We start from the raw sequence: 15,679 nt of genomic DNA, 5'->3' as shown, positions 1-15,679 counted from the left end.
AGGTGAGTCGAAAGGCAATGAATTGCATTTCTAACCTGTTTGACAATGATTTCCGAATCGCCGAATACCTTTAGATATCGCACCTCCAAGCTGATTGCTTTGTATAATCCTTGGATTAAAGCTTCATATTCGGCTGTATTATTAGTGCACTCAAACTCTAACCTACAAGACAACATTGTCTTTTCTCCTTGCGGACTAACCAATATACATCCAGCTCCTGAACCTTCAGTGGACTTAGAGCCATCAAAATACAGAGACCAAAATAAAGGAATATTAACAAAAGTTTCTACATTTTTCTCAGCATCATTAAAACATCTGGACCTATCAGTTTGTGAAAAATTTTCTATTTGAGATGTAAAATGATTGACTGAAAAAGGAGATGGTTGGGCAACAAAGTTGCCAAAGAATGATTCTGCCGAATAATTCCCCACAATGTTGTTGTTGAATGCCACAGGTTGGTTTTCTTGCTCGAATTCAGTAACTGTGTGGGTCATATGCTTCTCACGGTCAATCCTTATTTGATTTGGCTTTCCCTTGTAGGGAAGCCACATATGTGACCAATCTGTAGAAATATACCCGTGCAGTTTTTCGGACCAATCTCTGCTCAATATTAAACCATAGAATTCAGGTATGTCGGCAATTAAAATATCAATTCTCTGTACAACCCTGGGGTCGGCAGACAACCTGATGGTTACAGAATTAATTTCACCCACTACCTGCACTTTAGTCCTATCCAACTGCACAATATGAGTGGCTGACTTCTGTGGCTCAATATTCAGCTTAGAGCAAACTGAAGCTGGCATTATATTAGATGAAGCCCCTGAATCAATTAAATAGTTGTGCAGGTTTCTATTATAAATCTCGTATGTCAGCAGGAAGGGTGGGGTGTGAGAATTTGATTTATCTCCAATTAGAACTGAATCGGTAGCTTCAACCATACCTGCAGGAGGCTGGCCTTGATCGTTGGCAGCTCTTGTACTGGGAAGGGGAGTAGAGGGAACAGCATTCAATTCTTTGAGAAGTAACTTTTGTTGATGTTTTAATTTGCTAAGCTCAAACATAGTTATATTTGCCTTAGTTTTCTTCATGTCATCAACAATGTTATATTCCATTGAATCAGATATCACTAATGTCTTGGATGTTGAAGGAGAATTAGAAGTTGAAGGCTGATTTTGGGGAGCTACTACAGGCGATTTCTTAGGGGGAACTTTTTCTTTTGCTGTAGAAGCACCTGCACTTCTTTTCTTCGATGTTGCCTGAGCAGGTTCAGAAGTACTTTTACTTCTTGTAGTAACCGGAAAGGCTTCTTCTTCATTCTCAGTATCAGAGTTTGGGAGTATAAAATCCCACATACCATGGCATTCAGCTACTTCTTCTTCATCATCGGTTTGTAAAGTTGTTTCCTCTTCCTCTTCTTCTTGGTCTGAGTCTGCATTGGATATAACATTGGGTGGCTTTGATTCAGTTTTCTTGTAAGTTCTAAATGGTCTTTTATTTGAGGTTTCAGCCACCTGCTTCTTGATGTCAACCATTTCGTTAGACAATGTTTTAAGGACCTTTTGTAAACCTTCCATGTCATAGGGGTCCTTTGGGGTTTTCTTCTTGGAATCTTCTTTAAACGAGACTTTTTTAGCTTTTCGGTCTTCTAGAGCAGCTTTCTTCTCAAGAGCATTAATGCGCTTTTCAACAGCAAGTGCTTCTTTCATGTTTTCGGCTAAGGTAGGTTTCCCAGCCCTGTCTACAAAAATAGCTATGTTAGCAGGTAGGGCGGTAATATACCATTCGCTTCGGATTTGTTCACTTGGTTTAGAATCAGTAGGGATTTTATTCAGGAGTTTATTAAATCTGGCGTTAAACTCCTTTATTGGTTCCCTGTGCTCTATCCTTAGATTGGAGAGATCGTTTATTAAAGTAGCTAAGGACCTATCATCTCCATACTTGGTAAGAAACTGCTCTTGGCATGTGTTCCAACTGGTAATTGAACTAGCAGGTAAGGAAAAATACCAGGATCCTGCTGATCCTTGTAAGGTATAGGGGAAGAGTCTTACAACAACATCTTGCTCTGTCACTCCTTTTAAGTTAACTGCCAACATAAAATTGTTAATATGTTCTTCAGCTTGGGTTCCGTTATCTGGATTAAATTTAGGCAGCCATTTTTCGGGAGCATCTGGTAGATCATGTAATGGTCCGGGCATGTTGACTGCACCAGGCCTAGTCCATGGGTCTGCCATTATGCTAGCGACAGTGGTTGACACTACTGTTGGGGTTCCAGATGTTGGGTGAGATATTGGAGATGAAGAGTGAATAGGTTGGGATATTGAGGCTCCTGCCCCCTGATGAACAACAATTTGTAATGGAGGGGTTGGTGGTTGACTTTGCAGATGAGGAGATGAAATGGAGGATGTGGAAGAAAAATCCCCACTGTCAGATCCTTCAGGATTTTTCTTTGGTTTTTTCCTTTTGGGTAAAGGAAACTCAGTGGGTTCAATACCAAGTTTTTTGCTCTGAAGTCTAGTAAGAGGATGAGTGAGGTTGAACTGCGAAGTCGCACTGCTTTCTGATATCTCAGATTTCTGTGGTGAAATCGAGAATCTCTGAAGTTTATGGATTAGAGGCTGAACTTCAGGAGATTCAAGACTTAGTTGTTCTGGGATATGATGGGATTGAGCAGTGGTGGTAGATTCCTCTTCTTCTTGGTTATGGGCTGGTGAACCAGCGTGTAATTGAGAAGAACGAGGAGATTTGGAGGGAGAATTACTCTTAGAATGACTTGCCGATTTAGGTCTGCTTGCCATTCACAGTCAAGGCCCTCCTTCTAGCGCCAATTTTGTTGAGGCCTCGAAGATCACTACCACAACAAAGGGGAAACCACCCGGTCCGGACCTTAGTGCAGCTCCTTTTCCGTTTGGAATAGTGGTTCCGACTGGGGATAATGGGACCAGTTTCCCAAGAATTATAAGTGAATGGGATGGGTGAATGACTTATGACATAAGATGGTAATAAGCGGACAGCTAAACTACAAACAAAATGTGATAACTATAATTGGATCCCGGGACTTATCACTTGGTAAAGCGTAGCGTTTGATGGTCTGTGCTTTAAGGTAGGCATATAGATGACTCTAACACTTTAAGCATAGACGTTTAAACCATTTAAACATTGCTCTGCATAATTAGTTATGCAGAGCGATTAGAGCGAATTACTACACTTAATCATTCATATCATTGATACATACATGAGTGAAAGAGATAACAAATCACCAAAACATTCAATAGTGAAACGAAATGAAGATTCGTTGTTATATCGCATACATGCATTCAACAATAGCAAAGATAATAACACAGCAATTCATATAATAAGAAAGAACACAGATACAGATAATAGTACCATGTAAGCTGATCGATCAATCCAATATGTTAATCACTATGTCGCAGTCCTTCCTTCAAATCGGAAAGCATTCCAAACAACAGACAGTCATGCGCAGTTGTATAAAACAGCCTTCTAATCAAAATTAAGAACCGTTGGTCGAGTTTCACAAAAAGAATATAGACTGAAGCACAATAGTGCAAACTTCAGCCTTTAAGTCTTATTACAAAATTTTACGACCCTTTCCAAAACAATGAAAGGGTCTATAAATACTATACTAATATAAATATCAAAACAACTGAAAAGCTAATAAATTGGCATCAATAAATGTTTGTTCCATCTTTCTTGGCAATCTGGCAGTTGGCGGCAATGCTTCATTCGATGGGTTCCTTGCCTTTACTCCTTAGCTGACATATCGCCAGCATTGGCTCTACTTCTGGTGGAGTGTTGAGACGCGAAGTTAGCTGGGCATCATATGTAGCATCTTGAATGTCGGGGATCAGGCATCCGAGGGCATCTGTTAAACACTTGAGAGCAGACCTTTGAGTATGTGGCTTGACTAGAAAGAGCCAATATGTATCAGAGGTTAAAGTATTTACTCCTGCAATTAGCTTCCTCTGTTCCTCCAAGTCATGGTAATTTGTTTGTTCAAGCATATCTGTTGTTGTTATGCTTCCAGGTGTGCACTTGGAAATCATGTTAGCCAAATAAAGTGTATCATTGACTAGGTCGGTCATATTGCTGGCAATTATTTTACACCTGGAAGCCGCCCTTTCTTCTTTCATTACCTGAGTATTCCATTCCGTGAAGAGGATGTCTTTGTACGCTTCATGGATTTGGGACAAATTCGCCGCTTTCCCTTCGTTAGTGTCTTGCCAGTCAATATAATCGGATATGGCTTCTTCGGCCTAATCTAGCTCATTCCTGGCCTTCTCTATTTGCTCACACACTGTTGTAGATATTTCGCATAATTGCTCACCCTTAGTAAGTTTTTGACATAAAAGTCTGATCTGAGATATTAATGCGCCATTTATTTGAGTTGCCTCTGCTCTGAAGACTTTCACATTCTGTGTGCTCTTGATACCTTCGAGCTGTGCTGATAGTTGAGCTATTTGCTCATCTTTTGATTTCATCATCAGCTCATTTGATGTCTTCAACTGTGACAATGCCTCCGACAATTCTTTTGCCTTCTGAGTTTCACTTTTGTCAATTTTGCTTGTTCTAGGGCAGTGTAGGCAGTTTGCTTTGGATCATAGAGTCTGCTTGGGAGAGTGGCCAAGGATAAAGCTTGGATTTTTGTCGCTTCTTTTTCTGCTTGCTTGTAATTAAGCAGAGTAAAAACCCCAATTCTTAAAGGAAAAGAGGGCCAACCTTTCTTCTTCTCTTCTTTAAGAGTTTGTGTGACACTCTCGGCCATAATCTGGTAACAGATTTCCCGGGCTAACAGCTTGTCTGGGATATATAAAGGGAGGACATGCGGCCTAGCCTTACTCCCAAAAACTCTGATATAGGTGAAATACTCCTCCCCGAACCAACTTGCTACGGCTGGTAAGTCAAAAGAAGCTTCATAGGAAATTCTGGAAATGGGTCTGTCATAAATAGAATAGTAAATGGGCACCATGAAACCATTACAAATTTGGTACAAATGGTCCTTGTAAGAGGACTTCCACAATTTCTGATGGTATAGATGAATGGGTGTTGGATCTTGGGTGGTCCATCTCCAACCGAGGACAGGAAACTCAGAATTAAGACACAGAGTATCCATAATGTAAGCAGAATAATAAAATGGCGGGATTTTCCTTTCGGAGACTATAGTTTTGTTTCTGAATTCACGAACAGCTACGACCAACTTATCAGAAAGAATAGTGGCCCAATCCATGATTATAGCATTGATAGCCGCTTCCATTAAGGGAACCATGTCAATATTGATATTAACAGAGTCATGTAATCCCCACAGTCTACACATCATAATCCCCGCATAGCAATAGGGAGAAGCCAAAGAAACGTTGGAGTACTTACCCGAACTTTCATGCTTGTGCTTGGCTGGGTTCTGCCTCCAATCTCGGAGGGGTTCGGATGGTGATTCATTTTCATTTGCGAATTTCTCCACGAAGGTTCTGTTGTAGACTAGCTCCGGTTCAGGCAGATGATACATTCACCTCAGGTCATCAGGCTTGAATGACCCGAAAATCCTTCCGTCCCTTGTATGGAAAGTTCTATCAGTGATGGGGATTTCTTCAATTTCCCAACGCACCACATCTGTGTAAGGGAGAACCTGCTCTCTGGCCGCTATTCTGTGTAAAAAGGAGTCGGCCAAGTCTTTGAGCGTTGCATCAGATTTCCTTAGTACATCAACACTAGCTGTTCTCACTGTCACTTTTGGTTGCTCGGCCTCCAACAGATTATATGTGCCCTGCCATGTGGTCCTAGCAAGACCAGCGCACGTAGTGTCTGAGATTAAGCCTTTCTTCGAAATTGAAGCAGCTTGACCTGCAACAGGTGTTGTAGTAGAACCAGCACTCTTCTTATTTTTCTTCCCCATCACGTTTAGGCTTTTCTCAACAAACGAACTCTACACAAGCGCAAGAGAAATCGTAACACGAGAAACAATGAAGACAAAGCATAATGGGAAAGATATATATCACTTGAAGCGTGGCGCTATTAATTTTCAAAAATGGCTGCGGATCCAATCACTGGTAAGAGATCGCATATGCATTAATGGTGATTTTAAGGCCTGCTACCCATTAAATGACCTTTACGCTGTTATTCAGTTGAATGACCTCCCAACGCGTGCAACAGATATGATATGCCTTAGACGCAAGTATTGGTTAATTGAAGGGGCAAAGTTATTAAATACGCATGCATTACCTTATCCCTGCATTTAACGGCATTTTGAAAACTGCGCTTTATCCACCGGATTTAAATATAACTTTAAAGCTTAAAGCAATCGCTTTTTGGGAGATGTCGATTACCGATGAATAATGTCGCATCGCATGGGGGAAAGAGTTACACTATCGTTTGAAAGTAGCCCCGGCAAACGCCGATAGCGATATCGCATCGCATCGGGGAAAGACCTGAGCGCCTTATGAGAGTGCATAGGATACCACCGACAGCCGATAGTGATATCGCATCGGGTCGAGGTTTAAAACTTTAAAGTGTTTTCCCATAAGAGGCCGTGCCGATAGCCGATCGCCGATATGGCGTCGCATCGGGGTGTAAGATATGTGCTCTTTTTGTGTATGCATCGAATACCGCCGATCGCCGATAGCGATATCGCATCGGCAAAGACCAAAGAGCCATTTAAATGCATCTCTCTTGTCATTGCGATATGCGATCTTGCGATCGCTTTATCGCAATAACAAAGATTGTTTTATTTTGGAAACATTGTTATTCGAAAAAGGCTCCAATTCACTAACACTTTTGATTATCATACCTTTTTCGATCAAATTCATTAATACCAATTAATTTTTTTTAAAAGGGACCCATTTCATATGTTAATCATTTGTAAATACAGATGATATGAAATGGGGGGTTGTTGTAGGGCACAACAGAACCTCATTCCAATAGGGATGGTAGAAATTACTCTACCAACTAGATTGATTTGTGACTTGTTTTTATTTTTAACATTTAAGACATACTTCATGATATGGAAGTTCAAGTAATATAGCTTGAAATCTAATATAGGCATCATCATATTTTTTCATCTTAAACTCTCTCTTTTACTAACAACTTTATCTTTTGAAATTTATTTCCTTGACAACTACCTTAAATGCCAATGGTGCATTGGTTCACTACTGAGGTCAATAGAGGCATCCATCAGGGTTCCATTCTCACTATGGTCTGCCCCACCTGAATTGTGTGAAAATCAAAAGGATGATATTGGGTTAAAATCTTGGGAGCAGTGTGAATACATAAGCCCCAATCCTAGCACTTAAGGCAAAAAAAATATGCTTTTTATGGTGTAGCTCTGCAGGGCATGTTTTTCAAAGCACTTCCAACCAAAAAACTACATTATACAAAATGCTTGGTTTATATTTGATTTATTTTATTAGATGTAGCAGTGAAGTTTCTCTATATAGTTAAATTGGGTTTAGCATTTTGCTCAACCTGTTTTTATTTTTATTTTTTTATGATGATGTTTTATTCCTTCTAATTTTACCATGCTTTATTTTATTAAAATATCTAAGGATTAAATTTAGCACTTATCTACTCTCAAGTTAGGTCAAAATTTGGTTAATGGTAATTTTAGTTGATAGACACATGAATGACCACAATCATGAATCTTTACTTCCTTTCTGATTTGAAAAATGCTTTAGTTCTTTGTTTCTTATGAGGCACTATATTAAGACCGATGAGATTCAGTGCAAGGTAAACGACAGAGTTGTCAATGTGCATTTGTAAGGTTCTAAAGTAGTTATTATTGTTTACCCTTCTTTGCATTACCACTAATTCAAGAAAAGAACTTTATCAATGCTGACAAGACTAGCATGAGATTCGCTCAAACCATGATGGGGAAAAACATCCTTGGTCGTGTCTCAGGTTTTAAGCATTTTGCTGTCTCCATATCCAAATTTTTAGTTTAGGTGAAGCATACTTATTCTATACATGAATTATTATGTAAGAAATAGGTATTTTTCTTCGATTTATTGTAAGTGAAGGATCTTATTCTCCATTCATTTAAAAAATGACTAAGCCTTGAATCTGTGATAATGGGTCTACAGAAATAGAAGTTACAATGTAATTTTACTTTCATTGGTTCTTGTCAATGCTTCCCATTTGAGATTTTTTAATATCTCTTATTAATCGCATACATATAAGATTTGGCATCTAGAATCTAAATGAAAACATGATGATGCCACTTTATTTTGAGAAAACTAGTAAATAAATGAAATATCCGTTGTATCATTTGTCAACGTGGAAAACATTTCTATGAGGAAAACTGATGCTGTTAATTTTTGATAACATGTTCTTTGCATAGGATAGATACTTTAGCAAATCTAATTTTCATTAGCAATCACATTAGACATTATTATTATGATAATAACTGAAGAAAGAACATGAAAAAAGGTGCAGAAGAAAAGCCAAGACAAGAGGACACGAAATATGGCTCAATCCAGGGAAAAACCCCACAACGGGAAAGACCCTTGATCAATTCATATTATTACTAATATCAAATGTTCAGCAGAGAGATAAAGTACAATTATTAGAGACAAAATTCCTTGCCAATTTGAGGATCCAAAATGAAAAACATTGAACTAGTGAGCAACTCAAAAATATAATGATATCATTATGTCAACAGTGGAAAGTGAGGGTTTCTTACAGTTCACCCTTGTTCCATCCAATTAACCTAGAAACCCTCCTTTCATCTGCGGCTACCCTTGTCAAGCAAGGGGTTATCCATAGATGGTTGATTTGATCCTTTTTTGGTTGATCTGACCCTTCTCGACCACTATGTTTTGACCTGAAGCATGCCTACACACTTTACTAGAACCGTAATTTACTCATAGATAGTCCTCAAACCCTGCGGCTAATTATCTGAGGGAACTCGAACCATGTGCAGAGAATCACCAAATGAAAAAACTTCCTCAGAACTGTGGCTATCTTGCTTGGAGAGACATGACTCTAGGGTAGAAGATAACCCATAAACAAACCTTCGACCTCCTCTAATTCCACAACTGCCTCAGACATAATTTCCAGCAAGTCGATGTGTCTCAAATGAGGGAGAGGGCTCCTATATATATAATTTGATCGTGTTGAAGAGATATGACTCTTGGGCTTATTGAGCCGACATAAGGTGAGGCTGACCTTGTTAATTTTCATGTGGAAGAGTAAATTCAAAATCCCAATTCTACTTGTCCAAATTTAACGATATTTAGATCGATTTTGGTCCTCTCGAAAAGAGGAATTCAATGTTTCAATTATGCTTACCAAAGGAGTTGTCCAAATTAGAATTTGGCCCTAGTTTCCAATTTTAACACTCCCTCTCAACTAGGGAGAATTCCACCCGCTAATCCACTTATCATCATAAATCAACCAACTGACATAAACCATATCTGAATATAATCTCTACTCTACTCTGTTATATTTAACACTGATATAATAATGAAGAAGAATTGATCGAGAGAAAGCCACAAGACCTATTATGGATCAATCTTGAAAATATACAAAAATACAAATATACCCAAGAAATAACAAGATCTGAATATAGATAAATGCTTCTCTTTATTGATCAAACCCTTAAGGTAGGGCAACACCATACATTCACTCCTTAAGGAAGAAGAATACTTCATAAGCAATATTCTTGTCCATACAATATTCCTTGAGATCCCTTAGTGGGGAGTCTCTATTCTCTATATAGGCCTCATACATACAAGACCATGGGTCATTACGATGGTTCCCTCAATACCATCTATCTAATACAATGGGCTTATTACATTATTGCTAACTACTTGTGGTCACTTACATGATACAGGTTAACCACTTTATTGATTACTATGGCCCATCCCATTATTACATTATTCCCTTGGGTACATCCCTCTGTACCCCATACTATCCCCACTAGGTATACTACATTCCACCCCCCTTAAACATGTTTCATCCCTGAAACATAAGAAGAACATAAATAATAAGATCTACTCAAAAGAGTAGTCCACTGGTACCATGCACATGCATCTAGCCATCCAAGATAAAGGTGAACCATCGTTCTAGCTAGTGCCTTTCTCGCTTGAGATGGAAGTTGACCCTGTCGACTCTTATGTGTTGATGTGTAGCAGGTGGATCGTCACCCCTCTCTATCTATCATGCAGGGGTTGTTTTCCTTGTGGCTAATTTATTGCCATTGTGTTGGTTGTTTTGTTGTGGGGTGATGTGGATGGTGATATTCTAAAGTTCTTACCCATGGCGTATCTCTCTTTAATTCACCACCTAATGGAGGATGATTAGTACCTGGTAGATGTTGTGGCACCTGATTTTGTTGCTTATCTTCCAATATTACTTCAACGTTAGATTCCTCATTTGATGTATCAGTACCTGTAACATTTTCTGCTTCAGCCTCCTTGGATTCTCCTTGTTTTTCTGGTACCTGGTTTGATGTTTGCGATTAGTTGTCGACCATTAAAAGCTCATCATCTGATGTGTCAGTGTCATTAGAGATTTGTGCTTCTGCCTCTATAGTTTGGATCTTAATAGAAATATCCTGCAATGTAATTTTCTTCCTTTTATACCAGAGTTTCATGAATTTCTTCTGCACATTAATATTGATAGTACCCACAGAGTCCATCCAATAATATCCCAAAAAAACATCCTTGTTATCCATATCTAAAGTATAAAAATCACAATGCAACACATACTTATCCATAGAAAGCTTCAAATCTTTATAAACTTGAACATCCTCATTATCAACCTGTGTGTTTTCAATGTGTTTTGTTGGAACTTGCAATTTTTTTGCAAATTAACATTGATAAAATTATGCTTGCAGCTAGGATTTATAGACACAATGATCTTCTCCTTCTGAATACATCTATGAACCTACAATAAGGAAATACTAGTAGAAAATAACCCCTTACATGTCTCATTCTCCTATTTTCTAGCATGAGACCACTTGTCTAAAAGGACCTTTTCAAATTCTTCACCTGAAAGGTTGTACAACTTCTTGCTCTCAACTGATCTAAACCATTTGGAAGCCTCATCTTTCATACTAAGCCATAATTAACTTTTCCACTTTTTTTCCGATACTAACTTTTGTCATTCTATGAATTCTTTAATAGTAGGACCACTATCTCCTCCTGTATAATATAGAACCTTGCTAGGTTTTTTGGTTTCCTTCTTTCCAGTGTGATACCATTTGTCCAAAAGTAGTATTTACATTTCATCAACACTACATAACTTCAGAAACTCATTGTCAAGTGATTTCCACCATATAGCAGCCTCATCATTCAAATAATACGCTATGGTGTCCTTCCAAAAGAATAGTTTGTCACACTTCTGATTTTGTATAAATTTTTCAACAGTTGGCCCATCATTTTTTCCTATAAAAAACTTACTGTTATAAGCCATGGAGAGGGTTTTCAAAACAAATCGCTTACTTGGTGAAAATTTGAAATGGCCACAATTCAGTAAATATGGCTTAGAATCCCTATTATGACATGATTTCAGAAATGGAACAACAATTTTTCATCTTCCCATGTGATAGAAATCCTGATCTAGGCACTGGAATTTCAGATCCGCGCTGCAATTGGCCCTCTGTCACAAAAATTTCTGAAAAAAGAACTGATTTTAAATCAACGATATCTCCTTCATCCGGACTTTGATTCGACTGTGTTTTTTTTTTTGAAATTCGATATTTTTTCACAAAGAACCAATATCTACAATTAGATTCAGCAAAATTTGAGCTAGAATGTACAGATCTGATCTACAAACTCACCACCTCGAAAAATGTCTACAACATAGATGATTTTTTAAATCAATGATATCTCCCTCATCCGAACTCTGATTCGGCTGATTTTTTTTTTTAATTGGGTAATCTTTTGCAAAAAACCCATATCAACAATTATGTTCTTTATATTTTTCACTAGAATTTACATATATGATCTACAAACTCACTGACCCAAAAAGTTCCTGCAAAAATAAAAAAAAAATATTTTGCCTTGCCTAAGAAGGTGCTTTGATACCACTTGTTATGGATCTAACCTGCAAATATATGAAAATACAAACATACCCAAGAAATAAAAAGATCTAAATATAGATAAATGCTTCTCTTTATTGATCAAACCCTTAAGGTAGGGCAACACCATACATTCACTCCTTAAGGAAGGAGAACACTCCATAAGCCATATGCTTGTCCAAACAATATTCCTTGACATCTCTCAATGGAGAGTCTCTAGCCTCTATATAGGCCTCATACATACAATACCATGGGTCATTACCATGGTTCCGTTAATACCATCTATCTAATACAATGGAATAATTACATTATTGCTAACTACTTGTGGTCCCTTACATGATACAGGATAACCACTTTATTTATTACTATGGCCCATCCCATTATTACATTATTCCCTTGGGTACCTCCCTCTATACCGCATACTATCCCCCTCAAGTATACTACAAGACCTTACCACTCTCCACTGACAAAATTCAGACTAGAGGTAAAACCTCAACCAAGCTTAATCCCTGATCAAGTTGAAGAACACCATTCATCCTAGCCATAAGGAGTACGATAATACCTAATGTGTCCATTGGTAGTGCTATGGTCCCTAACCACTTTTCCCAACTCATTAGCCAGATGAGAGGTACTTCCCATGTGTCCCAAACTACATTGGTAGGATGATATTGAATCAACAGCATGGAAAGAATGTATCACATCATGCGCACAACCATACGTAGGGAAAGGATGAACCACAACCTACAATCACACATCACAACCACACTTAGGGAAAGGACAAACCACATCCCACAAAGAAAAGGGCACAACAATCAATTGTGGGAAGGATCCTACATGTGGGGAAAGGATGAACCACGTCCCACCGACATGCCAACCAATAATCATAGGGAATGAGCACCCTACATGTGGGTAAATGATGAACCATGTGCCACTGACATGTTAATAGATGCCTATATGCATCTCTCCTTGTGGCATCCGTAGGAGTAGGTGAACCACTCATCCTACTCATATGTCATAGGAGAAGGTGAACCACCCATCCTATGAAAATGTCATTAACAATAGGTGAAGGTGAACCACTCACCCTACATACATGTGTCTGCAATCATAGAGGAAGGTGAACCACTCACCCTACACACATGTCAATTATCACAGGATACCACAGGGGAAGGTGAACCACTCACCTTGTACACGTCGCACCAATAAGGGAAGGTGAACCACTCACCCTATGGTCGTGCATAGCTTAGTAAGTACCCCAATTCCCCAGGAGCTCCCAAAGCTAAATGTTCAACCAGGACCCTCATAGTAGTGTCTATCCACAACTCCCAACCTCTGTCTAAAGGGAGATAAACATGACCTTTCCAAGAGGCTTAGAAAGGATGTCGATAATCTGCATAACCATTCTCTAATGATGGAGCTTGATTGCTCCCTGTTGTGTTATATATCATATAAGGTGGTACCTGATGCCAACATGCTTAGAATGATCATGGAACATGGGATTCTGTGAAAGGAAATCACATTCTGTAATATACAATGGTGGTTTCCAACACGTACTGAAATCGCTTATGGGGGAGAGCTATCTCACACAAATGGCTTCATAATAATCCATGCTTGCTGCTTTAAATATTTAGCCTGAATGATGCTCCCAAACTTTAGTTCTTGATTCATCCATGAAATAAGGGATGGATTCCAAGAGATATAGCACCTAAAGGTTCTCTTTTCATTTATCATGCTGACAATCCAGCAATTTTGGTAGGGTGTTGTAGATCATAGTTAACAGAGATATCTTCATGAACATGAGATCCTTCATAAGTTGTCTCTATTTGGATCAACAACTTCTCCATTTTATCTAGGAAGAAGTGCATCAAGGCTAAGACAACTCCCTCTTATAGACATTATCAATATCTATAAGCTAACCATAGGCTCCCTCTGTAACCTGCTATTAATCCAAAATCATTCAGTCATCCAGCTTCTGAAGATCAACGTCTTATGACATGGTCTTTCTGTTGTAAAAATCATCAGGCAAGAAGAGCTAACAAGCCATTCTACCAGGGATTCCATAGCTCCCTCTGAAGACTTACTTAGTTTGAGCATCTAGCCTTTGTCAATATTCTCCTCATCTTTAAGATGAGACATTATCATGCTGCAACTATATCAACAACTTTCAATTACCAAACCTCAGCAATGCCTAAGTAAACTCTCTCACATGATCTGCTTGTTCAACTGACAAGCCTCAACAACAGTATATCAATATAACCTTATTACTGATTTCATAAGAATGACTGACTGAACGAAGATACTAAGAGACTGGAACCATCCTCATCCAAGCAGACCTTTTTTGCTATTACATGATTCAAGCCAGTCTGATCTTTGAAGTGCAAATCTTAGCAATATTTATTTCCTAATATTTTTAATGATTATGTTATGTTACTGTACTACCACATGACATATAATAGTAATATGATATATTTGTATAAAATTATTTTAGGGATCAATCCTTATGATTGATTGAATACCTCATGTGTGCAGTAAAGAACAGAACTAATTTACCTTCTTATCACAGTTCTCAAACATGGACCAAAGCTTCTTTTTTGCTATAGAACCCATTTCAACAAATGCTTTTGGTGATGCTTCTTAGGATGAATACATTGTTGTACATTCTTACTAATATCCCTAGTTGTATGGACGTGCCATTTGAATTTCGCCGAAACTACCTTAGTGTGATTTTCTTTGACTTTTCTTGCCATGAGAGGTGTACTTGAGATTTTGAAACACTTGATATAGATGACCTTGAAGAGAAGCCTTAAAGGCCTCAAACCATACTTAACTATATATATATATATATATATATATATATATATATATATATATATATATATATCTATATATATATATATATACATATATATATATATACATATATATAAAAATGTAGTCTCATACCTTAAATACAAATTCTTAAAATTGTGAATTTGTCCTAATGAAGATAAAGAATAAGTTCATATCAAGATTTCTATGCTAGCATTAAAAATTTGATCAAGGCCAAGTGCATACATGCGTATAAACGTTTGAGGAAGAGGCTGCATGATTGCCTTAGAGGATCACCCTAAATGTTTCTTCAGAAAAATGTAGTCTCATACCTTAAATACACATTCTTATAGAATTGTGAATTTTTCCTAAATAAGATAAACAAGATGTTCATATCAAGATGTATATGCTAGCATTAAAATTTTGATCAGGGCCAAGTGCATACATACATATAAGCTTCTAAGGAAGGGGTTGCATCTTAAATTTTCAGCCTTTTATGCAAATTTGTCCACAAGATATATCAGAAAATAATATTGAAGATTCTACCTTAATGAAACGCATGTGAATATCTGATAAAGGGAGGGGCTGAATGTATATGCATAGATCAGTTATAGAAGGAGGGACAAATGGCCTTTAAAATCACCAGGACATTAATACTCACACAAAAAAATTTCATGATTGATTCTCAAGTGATCCACATAAATTTTTGAATGAGTGTACAATATGTCTATAAATGAGTCTTGGTATTGTAGACTTAGTGAATTAGCAAAGGAGATTTCTACCTCAAGTTCAAGCTCACAAAAAATTTATTCTAGGTGAGATATACCGAACCAATTAGAAATCGTAGTG

This window comes from Pinus tabuliformis, chromosome X (genome assembly GCF_031772625.1).
Source record: "Pinus tabuliformis cultivar Carrire ecotype Pingquan chromosome X, CPIR1, whole genome shotgun sequence".
NCBI lineage: Eukaryota > Viridiplantae > Streptophyta > Pinopsida > Pinales > Pinaceae > Pinus > Pinus tabuliformis.
This window is presented reverse-complemented; position numbering follows the sequence as displayed.